This window comes from Triticum aestivum, chromosome 6A (assembly GCF_018294505.1).
Source record: "Triticum aestivum cultivar Chinese Spring chromosome 6A, IWGSC CS RefSeq v2.1, whole genome shotgun sequence".
Lineage (NCBI taxonomy): Eukaryota > Viridiplantae > Streptophyta > Magnoliopsida > Poales > Poaceae > Triticum > Triticum aestivum.
This window is the reverse complement of record NC_057809.1, coordinates 94,217,511-94,232,933: the sequence shown is the minus strand read 5'-3', so window position 1 is coordinate 94,232,933 and position 15,423 is coordinate 94,217,511. Positions and strand designations below refer to the sequence as shown.

The 15,423-nt window shown below is 45.6% G+C and overlaps 1 long non-coding RNA gene across 1 annotated transcript; it reads right to left on the bottom strand.

Moving 5' to 3' along the window:
* Positions 1-214: 214 nt before the first annotated feature.
* Positions 215-2,227, bottom strand: LOC123130370 (uncharacterized). The gene is made up of 2 exons (XR_006463815.1): positions 1,811-2,227; positions 215-1,699 (listed from the first exon to the last, which is right to left on the bottom strand). It is a non-coding gene; the product is annotated as an uncharacterized lncRNA (long non-coding RNA).
* Positions 2,228-15,423: the final 13,196 nt, after the last annotated feature.

Genomic DNA, 15,423 nt, shown 5'->3' with positions numbered 1-15,423 from the left:
CCGCTGGGAAGACTTGGGGAAAGTCTTTTTGATCCTGCTATAAAAAACAGAAACTTTAGCGCTTGTGAGAATTGCTGCCATTGTTTACTAGACAGTGATATTTAGTTAACTAGATAATACCCCGCGCGTTGCTGCGGGAATATATAGTGTTAAGTTTATCAAGAATAAAATTAGAATATATGCGAATAATATTTGTCCACATTCTCTCCGTCTATAAAATATAAAACATCCAAAAGAGATATTTTTATTCATGCAGATACATATGTTGGATCATCATGAATTGAGAGTGTTCTTTACTACAAATGAAAGTTGATCAACCTTGTGGTCACTAATTCATGATTTAAGCAACAGTACACCTAATTCTAGGAAGAAGGCATAGTAGTTCATGAACTTCTTGCAGTGTGGTTAACACTATCCTACATGTGGAGAAAAAAACGACATTATTGCAAGGGTTATACTTGTAGTCATCCTAGTCAGAAACAAAACATGAGACTGGAGGACTAATAGAATGGCTCAGAAGAATTGTTAGTTCTATCCATCTGTGCGAATCATAAAAAGGAAAATTGACTTAACCAAAGCAGGGTTTTTTTCTTTTAGTATGTAGCTAATCCTTTTGAAGAAATACACAACACGGAAGAATCTGGGGGAGCAGATTATTATGCTATCTACTCCAAACAGAAGTTGCATGCTTATCCAATGTAACTACTTAAATTCGGAGATAGGAGTTTCACGCGAACAACAAAATTAACATAGTAGAAGACCAAAAGATGCATGTCATCATTCAGTGTGAATAAGAAAATTAGGAGATGAGTGTGAATAGCAAGATACCTAAGAAACAATGAAGCAGTGATGGCCCTTGCCGACAAAACCACAAGCAACTTTCGAGTTATAGCATAACCTAACAAATTCAAAGCCATAAGTTCATGGATAAGAGTAAGCATGGGAGGATGAAAACTGGAAGCAGAGAACTATTCCAGAGTGCATGCCGGTGACAGAGACAATGCTCGAGAAGGCCGGCGCATCAGATGATGATCACACTACATACATGTTTCTAAATACGAATTAGTGGCCAGGGGTGATGTACACGTGTCCCCAGCTTTGGTGGCTCCTCCTCGTGACTCAAATTAAAGAGATGAATGAACTGAAGCTGAAATGTTGGACCTGTAGAGCAGTTTTAGCAGAGGGCTTTAATAGTGGTGGAGAACCGTCTCACATTAAGGTGGGAGGAAGACGAATGCAAAAGATCTGTAACCTGTTAATAACTGTCGTTGCTATTTACTTGGATTCCTATATGCACTTGTGTATTAAAAGCCATAAAGATAAGTGGGGGAGATGAGAAACGGGTGTAGGATGCACGGAGGGAGCTATTGAGACATGAATCGATGCGACGGGATCCTTTTTGGCTCGATCAGTCCATGGGTTATGGCTGAAACGAAAATCATGAGAAGGCTGATTTCGATTGGTTGTGTTCGATTAATGTGACCTTTTTATAAGAAGGAAATATGAAGACAGAACAAATCCTGAAGAACAAAGTACAAAACCTGTCGCTGTACTCTGAAGTTCGTCGCCCTTGCCGCAAACCCATCACGCACAAACAGGAGCATGACTTCGTACTCACATTCAGGAGCTTAGCTTGCCAAGAGAATCGCTACCATTGCAGCAGGTGTGGGTGGCTCGGCATCTCCAAATACACGTCCACCTGTTCGACAAAAAAAATCAATCAATCATCACGGAAACAATGAACCAACGAATGATCTGTGGTTGCCTGGTTGGTGACTGGACTCTCTCACACCGGAGAATGACCACGCACCAGCCACTCGCGGTGCCCCTGGACGCCGTCCCTGTTGAGGTACTTGACGGCGACCTGCATGGAGAGGCTGGGGCGAAGGCCGCCGTCAACGGAGCTCCTATAGACGGGGCTGAAGCAGATCTTTCCGGGTTCGTCCAGGGTGAAGGTGTGAGGGCTCGTCGTTGGCCGCACCTCCTGTTGTGTCTCCTTGTAGCCGCCGCCGCCCGACACGAAGCACGCGAGGACGCCCCTCCAAGTTGCCGCTGTCACCACTGATGAAATCCGATCGGTAGCTGAGGAGTGAGACCATGGAACCAGGGACTATAGAAACCACACCGCTGAGAAATCCATGGAGTATCGCATGGGGGAGCCGAGTCGACGGTGCTGTAGGAGGGGAGAGATGGGATGTCGTCCGCTGCACCGGACTATAAGAAGGGAAAAGGTGTGGATGGGTTTGGCTGAATCGAGGGAGGGACGGACGCACTATGTAGGTGGCCAGCCGTGTGGTGGGTCTCTCATGCTGGTAACCGCACTGTGATGTGGCTGTGGTCAACCTATGGTGGGTCCCACCTGTAAGCCAGTAACAGAACGCTGATGTGGCTGGCTTGCTGATGTGGATAGGCTGCATGTCAAGAGAAATAGATAGTGGGGATGGACTATTTAGGTATTATAGATTCTTTTTACAGATGATTAATAGATAAATTACTCACGTCCAACAATTTATTTTATAATTTTTGGGGTTCCATAAGTATTCGAAACCTACATATTACTACAGACTGTTCTGTTTTTGACAGATTCTGTTTTTCGTGTGTTGTTTGCTTATTTTGATGAATCTATGGCTAGTAATAGAGTTTATGAACCATAGAAACGTTGGAATACAGTAGGTTTAACTCCAATATAAATCAAGAATGAGTTCATTACAGTACCTTGAAGTGGTGGTTTGTTTTCTTTTACTAACGGAGCTCACGAAGATTTTCTTTTAAGTTTTGTGTTGTGAAGTTTTCAAGTTTTGGGTAAGGATTTGATGGATTATGGAACAAGGAGTGGCAAGAGCCTAAGCTTGGGACAAGGCACCCCAGGGTAAAATACAAGGACACCAAAAATCCTAAGCTTGGGGATGCCCCGGAAGGCATCCCCTCTTTCGTCTTCGTTCATCGGTAACTTTACTTGGAGCTATGTTTTTATTCGCCACATGATATGTGTTTTGCTTGGAGCGTCTTGTATGATTTGAGTCTTGGCTTTTTAGTTTACCACAATCATCCTTGCTGTACACACCTTTTGAGAGATACACACATGAATTGGAATTTATTGGAATACTCTATGTGCTTCACTTAAATCTTTTGAGCTATATAGTTTTTGCTCTAGTGCTTCACTTATATCTTTTAGAGCACGGCGGTGGTTTTATTTTATAAAAATAATTGATCTCTCATGCTTCACTTATATTATTTTGAGGGTCCTTTAAAAAAACATGGCAATTTTCTTTTAGGCATAATAAGAAGCTTTCATATAAGTGCATTGAATACTAAGAAAAGTTTGATACTTGATGATTGTTTTGAGATATGGAGATAGTGATATTAAAGTTGTGCTAGTTGAGTAGTTTTGAATTTGAAAAATACTTGTGTTGAAGTTTGCAAGTCCCGTAGCATGCACATATGGTAAACGTTGTGTAACAAATTTGAAACATGAGGTGTTATTTGATTGTATTCCTTATGAGTGGCGGTCGGGGACGAGCGATGGTCTTTTCCTACCAATCTATCCCCCTAGAAGCATGCGCGCAGTACTTGGTTTTTGATGACTTGTAGATTTTTGCAATAAGTATGTGAGTTCTTTATGACTAATGTTGAGTCCATGGATTATACACACTCTCACCCTTCCATCATTGCTAGCCTCTTCGGTACCGTGCATTGCCCTTTCTCACCTTGAGAGTTGGTGCAAACTTCGCCGGTGCATCCAAACCCCGTGATACGATACGCTCTATCATACATAAACCTCCTTATATCTTCCTCAAAATAGCCACCATACCTACCTATTATGTCATTTTCATAGCCATTTCAAGATATATTGCCATGCAACTTTCCACCGTTCCGTTTATTATGACACGCATCATCATTGTCATATTGCCTTGCATGATCATGTAGTTGACATCGTATTTGTGGCAAAGCCACCGTCCATAATTCTTTCATACATGTCACTCATGAGTCATTGCACATCCCGGTACACCCCCGGAGGCATTCATATAGAGTCATATCTTGTTCTAGTATCGAGTTGTAATCATTGAGTTGTAAATAAATAGAAGTGTGATGATCATCATTAATAGAGCATTGTCCCATAAAAAAATAAAAAAGGAGAAAGGCCAAAAAAGAAGGCCCAAAAAAAGAAGAAAAAAAGGGGCAATGATACTATCCTTTTTTCCACACTTGTGCTTCAAAGTAGCACCATGATCTTGATGATAGAGAGTCTCTTCTTTTGTCATTTTCATATACTAGTGGGAATTTTTTTCATTATAGAACTTGGCTTGTATATTCCAACAATGGGCCTCCTCAAGTGCCCTAGGTCTTCGTGAGCAAGCAAGTTGGATGCACACCCACTTAGTTTCTTTTGTTGAGCTTTCATACATTTATAGCTCTAGTGCATCCGTTGCATGGCAATCCCTACTCCTTGCATTGACATCAATTGATGGGCATCTCCCTAGCCCATTGATTAGCCGCGTCGATGTGAGACTTTCTCCTTTTTTGTCTTCTCCACAAAACCCCCTTTCATTATATTCTATTCCACCGACGGTGCTATATCCATGGCTCACGCTCATGTATTGCATGAAGGTTGAAAAAAGTTTGAGATTACTAAAGTATGAAACAATTGATTGGCTTGTCATCGGGGTTGTGCATGATGAGAGCACTCTTATGTGACGAAAATGGAGCATGACCAAACTATATGATTTTGTAGGGATGAACTTTCTTTGGCCATGTTATTTTGAGAAGACATGATTGCTTAGTTGGTATGCTTGAAGTATTCTTATTTTTATGTCAATATTAAACTTTTATCTTGAATCTTTCGGATATGAACATTCATGCCACAATAAAGAAAATTACATTGAGAAATATGTTAGGAAGCATTCCACATCAAAATTTCTGTTTTTATCATTTACCTACTCGAGGACGAGCAGGAATTAAGCTTGAGGATGCTTGATACGTCTCCAACGTATATATAATTTTTGTTTGTTCCATGCTATTATATTATCTGTTTTGGATGTTTATGGGCTTTATTTTACACTTTTATATTATTTTTGGGACTAACCTATTAACCGGAGGCCCAACCCAAATTGCTGTTTTTTTGCCTATTTCAGTGTTTCATAGAAAAGGAATATCAAACGGACTCCAAACAGAATGAAACCTTCGGGAACGTGATTTTTGTAACAAACGTGATCCAGAGGACTGGGAGTGGACGTCAAGAAACAATCGAGGAGGCCACGAGGCAGGGGGGCGCGCCTACCCCCTGGGCACGCCCTCCACCCTTGTGGGCCCCTCATTGCTCCACCGACCTACTTCTTTCTCCTATATATATTGACATACCCCGAAAACATCTAGGAGCACCACGAAACCCTATTTCCACCGTCGCAACCTTCTGTACCCAAGAGATCCCATCTTGGGGCCTTTTCCGGAGCTCCGCCAGAGGGGGCATTGATCACGGAGGGCCTCTACATCAACTCCATTGCCCCTCTGATGATGTGTGAGTAGTTTACTTCATACCTCCGGGTCCATAGCTAGTAGCTAGATGGCTTCTTCTCTCTCTTTGGATCTCAATACAAAGTTCTCCTCGATTCTCTTGAAGATCTATTCGATGTAACTCTTCTTTTTGTGGTGTGTTTGTCGAGATCCGATGAATTGTGGATTTATGATCCAGATTATCTATGAACAATAGTTGAATCTTCTCTGAATTCTTTTATGTATGATTGGTTTATCTTTGCAAGTCTCTTCAAATTATCAGTTTGGTTTGGCCTACTAGATTGATCTTCCTTGCAATGGGAGAAGTGCTTAGCTTTGGGTTCAATCTTGCGGTGCTCGATCCCAGTGACAGAAAGGGAAACGACACGTATTGTATTGTTGCCATCGAGGATAAAAAGGTGAGATTTATATCATATTGTATGAGTTTATCCCTCTACATCATGTCATCTTGCTTAAGGCGTTACTCTGTTCTTATGAACTTAATACTCTAGATACATGCTAGATAGCTGTCGATATGTGGAGTAATAGTAGTAGATGCAGGCAAGAGTCGGTCTACTTGTCGCGAACGTGATGCCTATATACATGATCATACCTAGATATTCTCATAATTATTCGCTTTTTTATCAATTGCTCGACAGTAATTTGTTCACCCACCGTAATACTTATGCTATCTTGAGAGAAGCCACTAGTGAAACCTATGGCCCCCGGGTCTATTTTCCATCATACAAGTTTCCAATCTGTTTTATTTTGCAATCTTTACTTTCAATCTATATCATAAAAATACCAAAAATACTTATCTTATTATTATCATCTCTATCAGATCTCACTCTTGCAAGTGGCCGTGAAGGGATTGACAACCCCTTTATCGCGTTGGTTGCGAGGTTCTTATTTGTTTGTGTAGGTACGAGGTGACTCACGTGTGGTCTCCTACTGGATTGATACCTTGGTTCTCAAAAACTGAGGGAAATACTTACGCTGCTTTACTGCATCACCCTTTCCTCTTCAAGGGAAAACCAACGCAGTGCTCAAGAGGTAGCACTTATCTGGGCTATCTCATATGCCCCCAACTTCATCGGCTAAGCCGCTTCCCGCCGGCCCTTGCCTTCTCCATCCGCCGCTCCGACGACGGGAGTGAGTGGGGACCCTGGTACTTCGGCTTTGGCATGTAGTTAGGGTTGGCCTAGTGCTTCCTTGGTCCGCCGTCAATCTCTGGATCCGATGAGATTGTCTGGTGGTCAGCCGTCGACACTCTCGTGGGTGGCGATCGTGTCAGCTGTTGTAGTTATGTTTGCTGTCTTGCAGTTGGGTGCGTGGATGACAACAGGCAGTGACGTTCTCTTCTTTGACTACATTGGATGAAGTTGACAATATCGAGATCTGGTGACCACGCGGAAGATCCCCGTCCGATGTGCCACAAAGTGTCGGTCTTATCGCTTGCGGCGGCCCGATTCATCGGCTCAAAAAGCATCTTCGTATGTGTTGGTGCTCTCCTAGATCTTGGTATGCCAGATGTTCTCCTATTTTTTTGGCGTTGCCATGGTGGCAGAGGAGGACGTTTATGGACTACTTTTCGGCGAGGCACAAGTTTCACCAAGGGTGTAATAGTAATTTTACCTCTTACGAAATTCCTTGTCCAAAGTTGGTTGACAAGCATGTTTCTCCCTTATGGTGACCATATGTATAATCTTTGAGAACATATTGTGTAATGAAATATGTGATTGCTTAAAAAAACTACGCCAAAAAATGCTCACTTCGTTCAAAAAATCAGCATTCATTCCCTCAAAACTAAAAATTAACATTCAATAACATGGTGAAGGACTCATCGAGGATTGCTTTTAGTGGTTTTTTGATAAAGGATGTTTTTATCGACTCATAATGAAGTATCAAGCGGATACAAACACAATGACCGAACACCCGACTTCTGCATAGTTAGGATGCACACAGCCAACGCCAACACACTTCAAAACAAATCTCACCGCCAAAAAGAGAAGTCATATAAGACCGAAGTTGTTCATTGGCGGAGAAAGAAAAAGTGATCAAACAAAGATAGACCATATACAACAACGACCGTCGACACCAACTATTTCTTAGCAACAGAAGGACTACCAGAAAGGTTCTTCAAAAGCAATGGGAACACGAGCTTTGGGAACGACATGTGTGTGGTGGACGGGGTCGAGAAGGCAGCGGGGTAGAAAGCCGACACAAATGGTAGGATGGCGACAAGCGCTACTAGCAAGCCAGAGCTGGAAGGGGACGCAGATCCAAACTGCAGGAGGCAAAGCCGCTAGAACACAGGTGAACCGAAGACGTCACAAGAGGACGCAACGACCAGAGCATCAGGGCCGATATCGCACTGGTGTGGGACGCCAGCAAGCCATGGACGCTGGAGAACGCAGGTCCATGGCCGCGAGGACTGAGGCCGTGTCGGCAAGGACCTGCCGGGAAGCTTCAACCCACTGCCAAAAGAACTCCTTGACCACAGGGCAGAGGCCACCGCTGTAGCTCGGAGGAGACGCCGTCAGAGACAGAGGGTGTTATGCAACAGGGCAGGACCTAGCCTCGGCCAGCCCGACCACCTCCACCCAAGCCCTCGCATGCCCCCACAGAACAGCATCAAGGAGGAGCTGTGCCAGCGTAGGGGGAGGAATAGTCGAACGGGGGAGGAGCACATCGGGCAGGGCCGAGCCAGACCGGCAGGACGAGCACAATTAGCTAGAGGGGTTGGGAACACGCATCTCGCAAGATCGGATCTGGGGGGACGGGGAATTGGGAAGGGGATGGGAACCCGCGGTTCCAGCGCGCAGGAGACGAAGCCGCCCACCCGACCCCATCCTCAGGCGCGAAGCAGTCACACCGGCTGGCCCGCCGGCGATAGCGGCGCGGTGAGAAGCAGGCGGAGGAGGCACTCGTGAGGGGTAGCGTTCCAACTCAAGATGATGAAACCGCCTTGTTGCCGCCATCCCTAGGCGTGGTGCAGCTTCGCTGGCCACCCTCCGGTGGCGGCGATGCAGGGGTGGTGGCGAAGGGTCTCCCCCGTGTCGTCAGTTGCGGGCGACACGGGGCAGGGCTATGTCATGTGCAACTCATGACAATAGCTTTCATCATTTACGTATTGTTGACAGAAGAATACAAATATCTGCATTCTTGCATGTAGCAACGCACAAGCCTTCTACTAGTCTATTGGAGTTGCTCCAACTACTCAAAAAATGTTCGCGTTTTGTCCAAAAAAATTAGGATTCATTCCCTTAAAAATAAAAATTAACATTCAATAACATGGTTTTTTGAGTAACACATTCAATAACATGATGAAGGACCGAAATCACTAATTAAGAGTACTCATTGCAAAGAACACTCCACTTTCCCATGTCGCAATATGAGAGTTTTCCCTTTTTTCGTAGATCTGTTTATTCAAAATGTTTTATCTTTTAAATCGTGCGTCCAAATCTCGAACCGTTTTCACCATTGAATTCCTTGCGTCGAGATCTTCAAAACTAGATGCCATGTTGATAGGTTTTGATCAACTTTTTTCTCATGAAAAAGACCGGACGGAAAAACCGAACCGGGAGCACAGTTTTTTTCCTTTCCGAAGAGGCACGCCCGTGCCTCTCGCCAAATCACACCCGTGCCTCTCGTGAAAGCAAAACCGCGACTCTCGTGGAAGGAAAAAAAACAGAAAACACGTTTTTTCCGTTTCCGAAAGGCACGGCCGTGACTCTCGCGAAAGCACAACTGTGCCTCTCGCAGAAGCAAAACCGTGACTCTCGTGAAAGAAAAGAAAAACAGAAAACGCTTATTTTTTTCCTTTCTGAGAGGCACGGCCGTGACTCTCGCGAAATCACAATCGTGTCTCTCGCGGAAACAAAAACCATGACTCTAGCGAAAAAAAACAGAAAACGCGTTTTGTTTTTCCCTTTTCGAGAGGCACGACCGTGACTCTCGGAAAAGCACAACCGTGCCTCTCGCGGAAGCAAAACCGTGACTCTCGTGAAATAAAAAAAAAACAAAAAACGCGTTTCTTTTTTGTTTCCGAAATACACGGCCGTGACTCTCGCTAAAGCACAACCGTGTCTCTCACGGGAAAAAACCGTGACTTTTGCGAGAGGAAAAAAAAGAAAACACGTTTTTTCTTGCAATTTTTTTTGATTTTTTTTATCGAAAAGCTAAGAAAGACTGGGGAAAAACCAAAACGTCGAAAAACCCATTTAAAAAGCCGAAAACGCGTGCGGAAAATAAAAAAAACCAAAGGAACGTCCAGAACGCGACACGTGGCTAATAGTTGAGAACGCGTCAAGTGACACTGATTGTTGCGAGGCTCTCAGAAGAGCGCTCGTTAACTAGTTGCTCACGTGAAGGACTCATCCAAGATTATTGGTTGGGCCTTTGGCTTCTGAAGTGGACTAGTAGCAAACTGGGGGCCCAGCTCGGCCGCACAGGCTGCACGTGTCTGCCTGCCGCTGGGGCCCGGGCTTGTTGTACATGTATTGGCCCTATATGTATCGTACATAAGAAGCACTCGTACGTCGGATAATCCAGAGCAAAAAAAAAAATGGGGAAAAAGTCGAAAAGAACAGAGAGCGCCTGCCGCGCCAGAGGGTCACCACCGCGGCCACCGCGGTCACCGCCCAGTCCACGGCGACGGCGGCCATCGCGCTCACCGCCCAGCCCACATTCGCCGCCGCAGCCGTCGCAGGGCCAGGAGCCTCCGGCGCCTTCTTCCCCGACGCAGCAGCATCCCCGCACGCCTTCTCCGAAGCGGCGCCGTCGTACTTCTCGCGGTCGCGGCTTGGTCCTTAGACGGTTCCATACCCGTCAGCCGGCGACGCTCTTGCGGTGGTCGCGGTTCGGTCCTTCTACGCCTTCGTCATCCACAACAGGAAGTCTGAAGGTTTCCCAGTCGACGAATGCTGCCGCCCCCGCGACAGCTTCGTCGTCACCGCGGCGGGCTGGGCCCAGCCCGCCGCCGCTCTCGTCGCCGCGGCCGGCGGTTTCTTCGACCTCCGCCTCCCCGACGCAGGGGGGCCCGACAACACCGCCTCTACCGTTCCCTTCGGCCAGTGAGGTACGGCCTTTTTGTCTTGTGATAGCGGTTTGTGATTGTCTGGCGTTTCTTGGTTTCTTGGTGTTTCTTGTCGAACTCCGGCGATCCTTTAGTTTTCTTGCGTCCCAGTCACTCCGGCGATCAGCTCGTCGTGAGCCAGCCGTGACGGCCGGTCCTCTCGTCGGGCTCCGTGAATACGCCGGCGCGGTCAGTTTGGCGCAGTACCCTCTGCTCGCCCTTCAGTGACTCGTGATTGCCGCCGTGGCGCCGTGCGCCACGATGCGCCTATGAGCATTAGCCCAAGCATTAGCCCAGTTCCCTTAGTTTTTTTTGGTGAATTCAGAGATCAGCTTGTCGTCAGTCAATCGTGCCGGCAGCCGGCCGGCTCTCTCGTCGGAGTCCGTGAATACGCCGCGCGGTCAGTTTCGTGCAATAGGCTCTGCTTGCCCTTCAGTGCAGCTGGCAGCGCCGCAATTTGCTCTCCCCGGGAAGAGCCGAGGGACACGTCGAGCACCGCTGCCGGCGGCTGCTTGTCGGGGCAGTCCGTACACTCGCCGGCGTCCAGCAGCGGACTGAAGTGGAGGTAGGGGCAGTCCGTACACTCGTCGGCTGCTTGTCGGGGCAGTCCGTACAGTCTGCAAAAAGCTTCTGCTCCTTAACTCTCGGAGGTTCTCCGTCCAGCGTTCATGATCAGGCCGGCGGTGGCCACCCCCCTAATAAGAACGAATTCAGTGATACCGTTTTTTCTCCCTCCGGCCGGCCCCGGCAAAAAATTTGGTTCAATTCCAAATCGTGCGCGCTGACCAGGTTCCTTCTAACCTTGGCTCCCCAAATCCTCCACACACACGGACACACCAGCTACGCAGCTATGGCGACGGCTCGCGCCGTCTTCTCCCGGGGGCGCACCCTCTGGCGGCGGCGGCGCCTTCTCCCGGGGGCGCACCCTCTGGCGTCGGCGGCGCCTTCTCCCGGGGGCGCACCCTCTCGCGGCGGCGGCGCCTTCTCCCGGGGGCGCACCCTCTCGCGGCGAGGCCTCCTTCTCCCGGGGACTCGCCCTCTCGCGGCGACGCCTCCTTCTCCCGGGGACTCGCCCTCTCGCGGCGGCTCCTCCTCTGGCGCCCTCAAAGGCTCCTGCTCTGAATCCTGGTGACGCCCCTCTCCCTTAAGATTCGCAAGCAGCCTCCTTCAACATTTGTCCTCTGCAGTCTTGATAGGGTGTCTTGCTCTAATGGTTCTTGATTAGAGTGGGAGAAAACAAAGAAGCATGTCTTATGCATTGTAAATTTGTTGTGCAGTGGATTCATTGCATTGTAAATTTGACAGTACAGTGTCAATGTGACATGCCCAAAGTTCAGAGCCATATCTTGCAATATATAGGGCATTGACTCAAAATAAGCGCTTACGATTAGAAGGCAGTCTGGCAGTGGGAATTACACTTTGATAATTTTTATTTATCTCTTAGCGAGAAATATATGTTCAATTTCTTTGAGTGTATTTAGCTCTACATGTGGAGGTACTCAAAGTTTTCTCTTATCTCTTGTCTGAAGGTTGTGATGAAGATAAGTAGCATTATAACTTGAGGTTATCTTGTCAAAAGAAATTGAGTTGCAAAAGATAAGTTGCACGATGAGTTAATTGTCTAAGTGATCTTGTTGCTAGTTGCTATGCGTAATTGTCTAAGTGCAAGTGATCTGGTGTAAGTGATTCGGCTACTAAGTAGCATGATAACTTAATTGTTTAAGCGATCTGGTTGCTGGTACTTGCTATTCTTAATTTTCTAAGTGCAAATTGATAGTTGATAAGTTGACATATGACGACTACTCGACGTTTGGTGGATGAGAGGCTCTCCTGTTTTAGCATGGTTGCTAGGTTGTCTATTAGCTCTTGATTGTCCTATAGAATGACCTCTTAGATACATGCTTTAATTTCAATTGTTTTGCAGGGATCTCCAATCTTTAATGTTTACTTGGACAACATCGAGAGTTCCTTCAGGACAACATTCAATGGAGTCAGACAATACTTCAAATTGATCCTCCAAAGAGACAATGTGCAACTCCCAGAGGGAAAATTGGTGACTCATCCCAAGGGTTGGATCATTTTAAGGATCAGCCCTTCGGCATCCTCTCATGTCTGCTCAGAGTCAGTATATGCACTGTACAGAACACATGATATGTACTTGGATAGCATCGTGGCAAAACAAGTTTGCTACAGGTTCAATGATCACGATCGTTCCATATCATTACCGAAGGAGTTACAGAAAGAGGGTACACTCATAATGGCACAGATGTCAAATTACTCTAATTTGGGTTTTAATCCCAAAGCACATAACCAGATAACCGTCGGAGATGATGTTATTAGAAGACATTACCAGGTGCTCTTAGGGATTGCTAATATGGATCTGTCTCAGGAAGAAAATGTTGACATCAGCTTGAAACAGACCCTTCTCTTCTTTGTTCTGCTAGCCGAAGCACTACGGTTTCCCGAGCTCGAAAAGTGGTTACTGAATATCTTGGCAAAGAAGTTGGAAATGTCAGTCCCGGTTAGTATAACCAAACTCTTCAACAGTTGGGGAACGCTCTCCAAGATTCTTCATAAAGGCAGAGAAAATTTCAGCATTGGCAATATTACTGTTGAGCTGCTGAAGAGTAACTGTAAAACATATGATGATGTATGTTCCATATTGGGAATAGCGAACAAAATTAACTTGAGAAAATTGGAGAAAAAGAAGAAGAAGAAGAACAGGCTCTAAGGCAAGCATTTTCTTTCTTTACTTCATTGGAAATTCGAAATACTTGTCACATGCAGTACTGCTTTACTTGACAATAGCACTGTTTTCTTCAACAGTAGGGGATGTTTATTGTGCTTCTACCTCGCTTTGCAGGTCATCATAGATGTTACAAAGCTGGTCCATATTTAGCTGTTGAGCAAGGCCTTCAGCAGGCATGTTAATAATGTTGAGCTTCGTCTCTCTATATAGCGTCTGTCCGTCTTGAGTCTACATAGGTACAGCTTCTGAATCATCCATGTGCTGCTTCAAAGTGCAAAGCTTTGTCATTCAGAAATATGGGCCAGCTTTATAGTGTCTCGATATCTGTCTGTAGTGTTTAACAATCACTGTGCCTTTATAGTGTACTAGTAAGTGTTCAACATCGTTTGTCTGGATAGTGTCTCGATATCTGTCTGTAGTGTTTAACAACCACTGTGCAAATGTATACATTGCATAACTTGGAGATAGATATATGTTACATGCTAGCCCGGTCTCCATCTATTTGTACCTAACCATGGAATCTCTTTCCCTTAACTCTCATATTGCTGTATATTCTGTAAATGATAGCCAAAGCTGCAAAGTTTGAAATTATAACTGGGATTGTTCCAAATAAGATTCCTGGAGGCTTGGTTAGTCTGCAATATGCGAATGACACGATCTTGTTCCTAGAGCCAAACCCTCGAAATGCTAGGAATATTAAATGGCTGCTTTCTTGTTTTAATCACCTATCTGGCATGAAAATTAATTATGATAAATGTGATTTGGTGACTGTCAATCTGGGGGAGGATGTTGCTAAACAACTCTCACAAAGTTTTTGTTGTAGGTTGGGAGATTTTCCCGCGACACTTCTTACCTCCTGGATGATCTGGAAGCACCACAACGATTGCGTCTTCAACGACGCACGCCCTTCCATCCGGACGCTAGTTCACGGCATCAAGGAGGAGGCCAAACTTTGGGCTACGGCAGGCGCTGCTGGACTCAGAGTAGTCTTGCCCCCGACCTGGGACGTGCACTAGCTCATGTCCCCTGACTGTAATTTGCCTCCTAGGAGGACTGTAACATAAAACACTCTTTCTTTTCAATACAATGAAACGCAAAGCTTTTGCGTTTTCCCGAAAAAAAAGTATTTGGGAGTGCCTTTGCACTATCTAAACTTAGAAGAGAAGACCTCCAACCAATCATAGATAAGATCATTAAGAAAATCTGTGGGTGGAGAGGGAGACTTCTGAGTTATGAAGCTAAAATAATTTTGTTGCAGACTTGTATTGCTAGTATACCAATGTATTTGATGTCTTTTATCAAATTCCTTAAATGGGCTATCAAAGCCATTACTTCACAAATGGCCCACTTTTTTTGGGGCAACTTTGTGGTTAATCACAAATACCATTTAGCTAAACTGGGGACTTGTGTCCCAGAAAAAGATTTTTGGCGGTTTGGGCGTCCCTAATTTGAGGGAGTTTAATTTAGCTTTATTAGCCTCTTGGGTTAAAAGATTTTTCTGTGTTAAGGAAAAAAGCTGGATCACTTTGGTTAGCCATACGTACAATACTTCTAAGCCAAATCTTCTGTGGACTAGAACTAATACTGGATCTCCCTTTTGGAAAGATGTGACTAGAGCTTCTGCTGCTGTTTAGATGGGTTCTGGGGAATGGGAAGCACATCAGCTTCTGGCATGACATCTGGGCTGGTGAGTGCACCTTGAAAACCCAGTTTTGGGAGGTGTTTGACCTCTGTCAACAACAGAACTGTTGTGTGGCAGAGGTTTGGGATGGCTGCGAGCTTATCACTTTGAGAAGATGTGTAGGACATGCCTTCTTGACTAAAAGGGATGAATTACTGGCTGTTCTTTCCAACTATCCTCTTAGTGATGAATCTGATAGGCCTGTGTATATATTTCAATCATCTGGTGAATTTTCTGCTAGCTCCTTCTATAATACCATCAACCGGGGGGGGGGGGGGGGGGGGGGGGGGGGGGGGGGGGTCTACTTTGTGGAAACATTTCTGGAAAATTGTAGTCCCCCGTAGAGATCTTGACTAAACGACGACATGTTGATGATCTTATGTGTTTATTCTGTAGTGAGTTAGAGTCAGTCCAGCACCTGTTCTT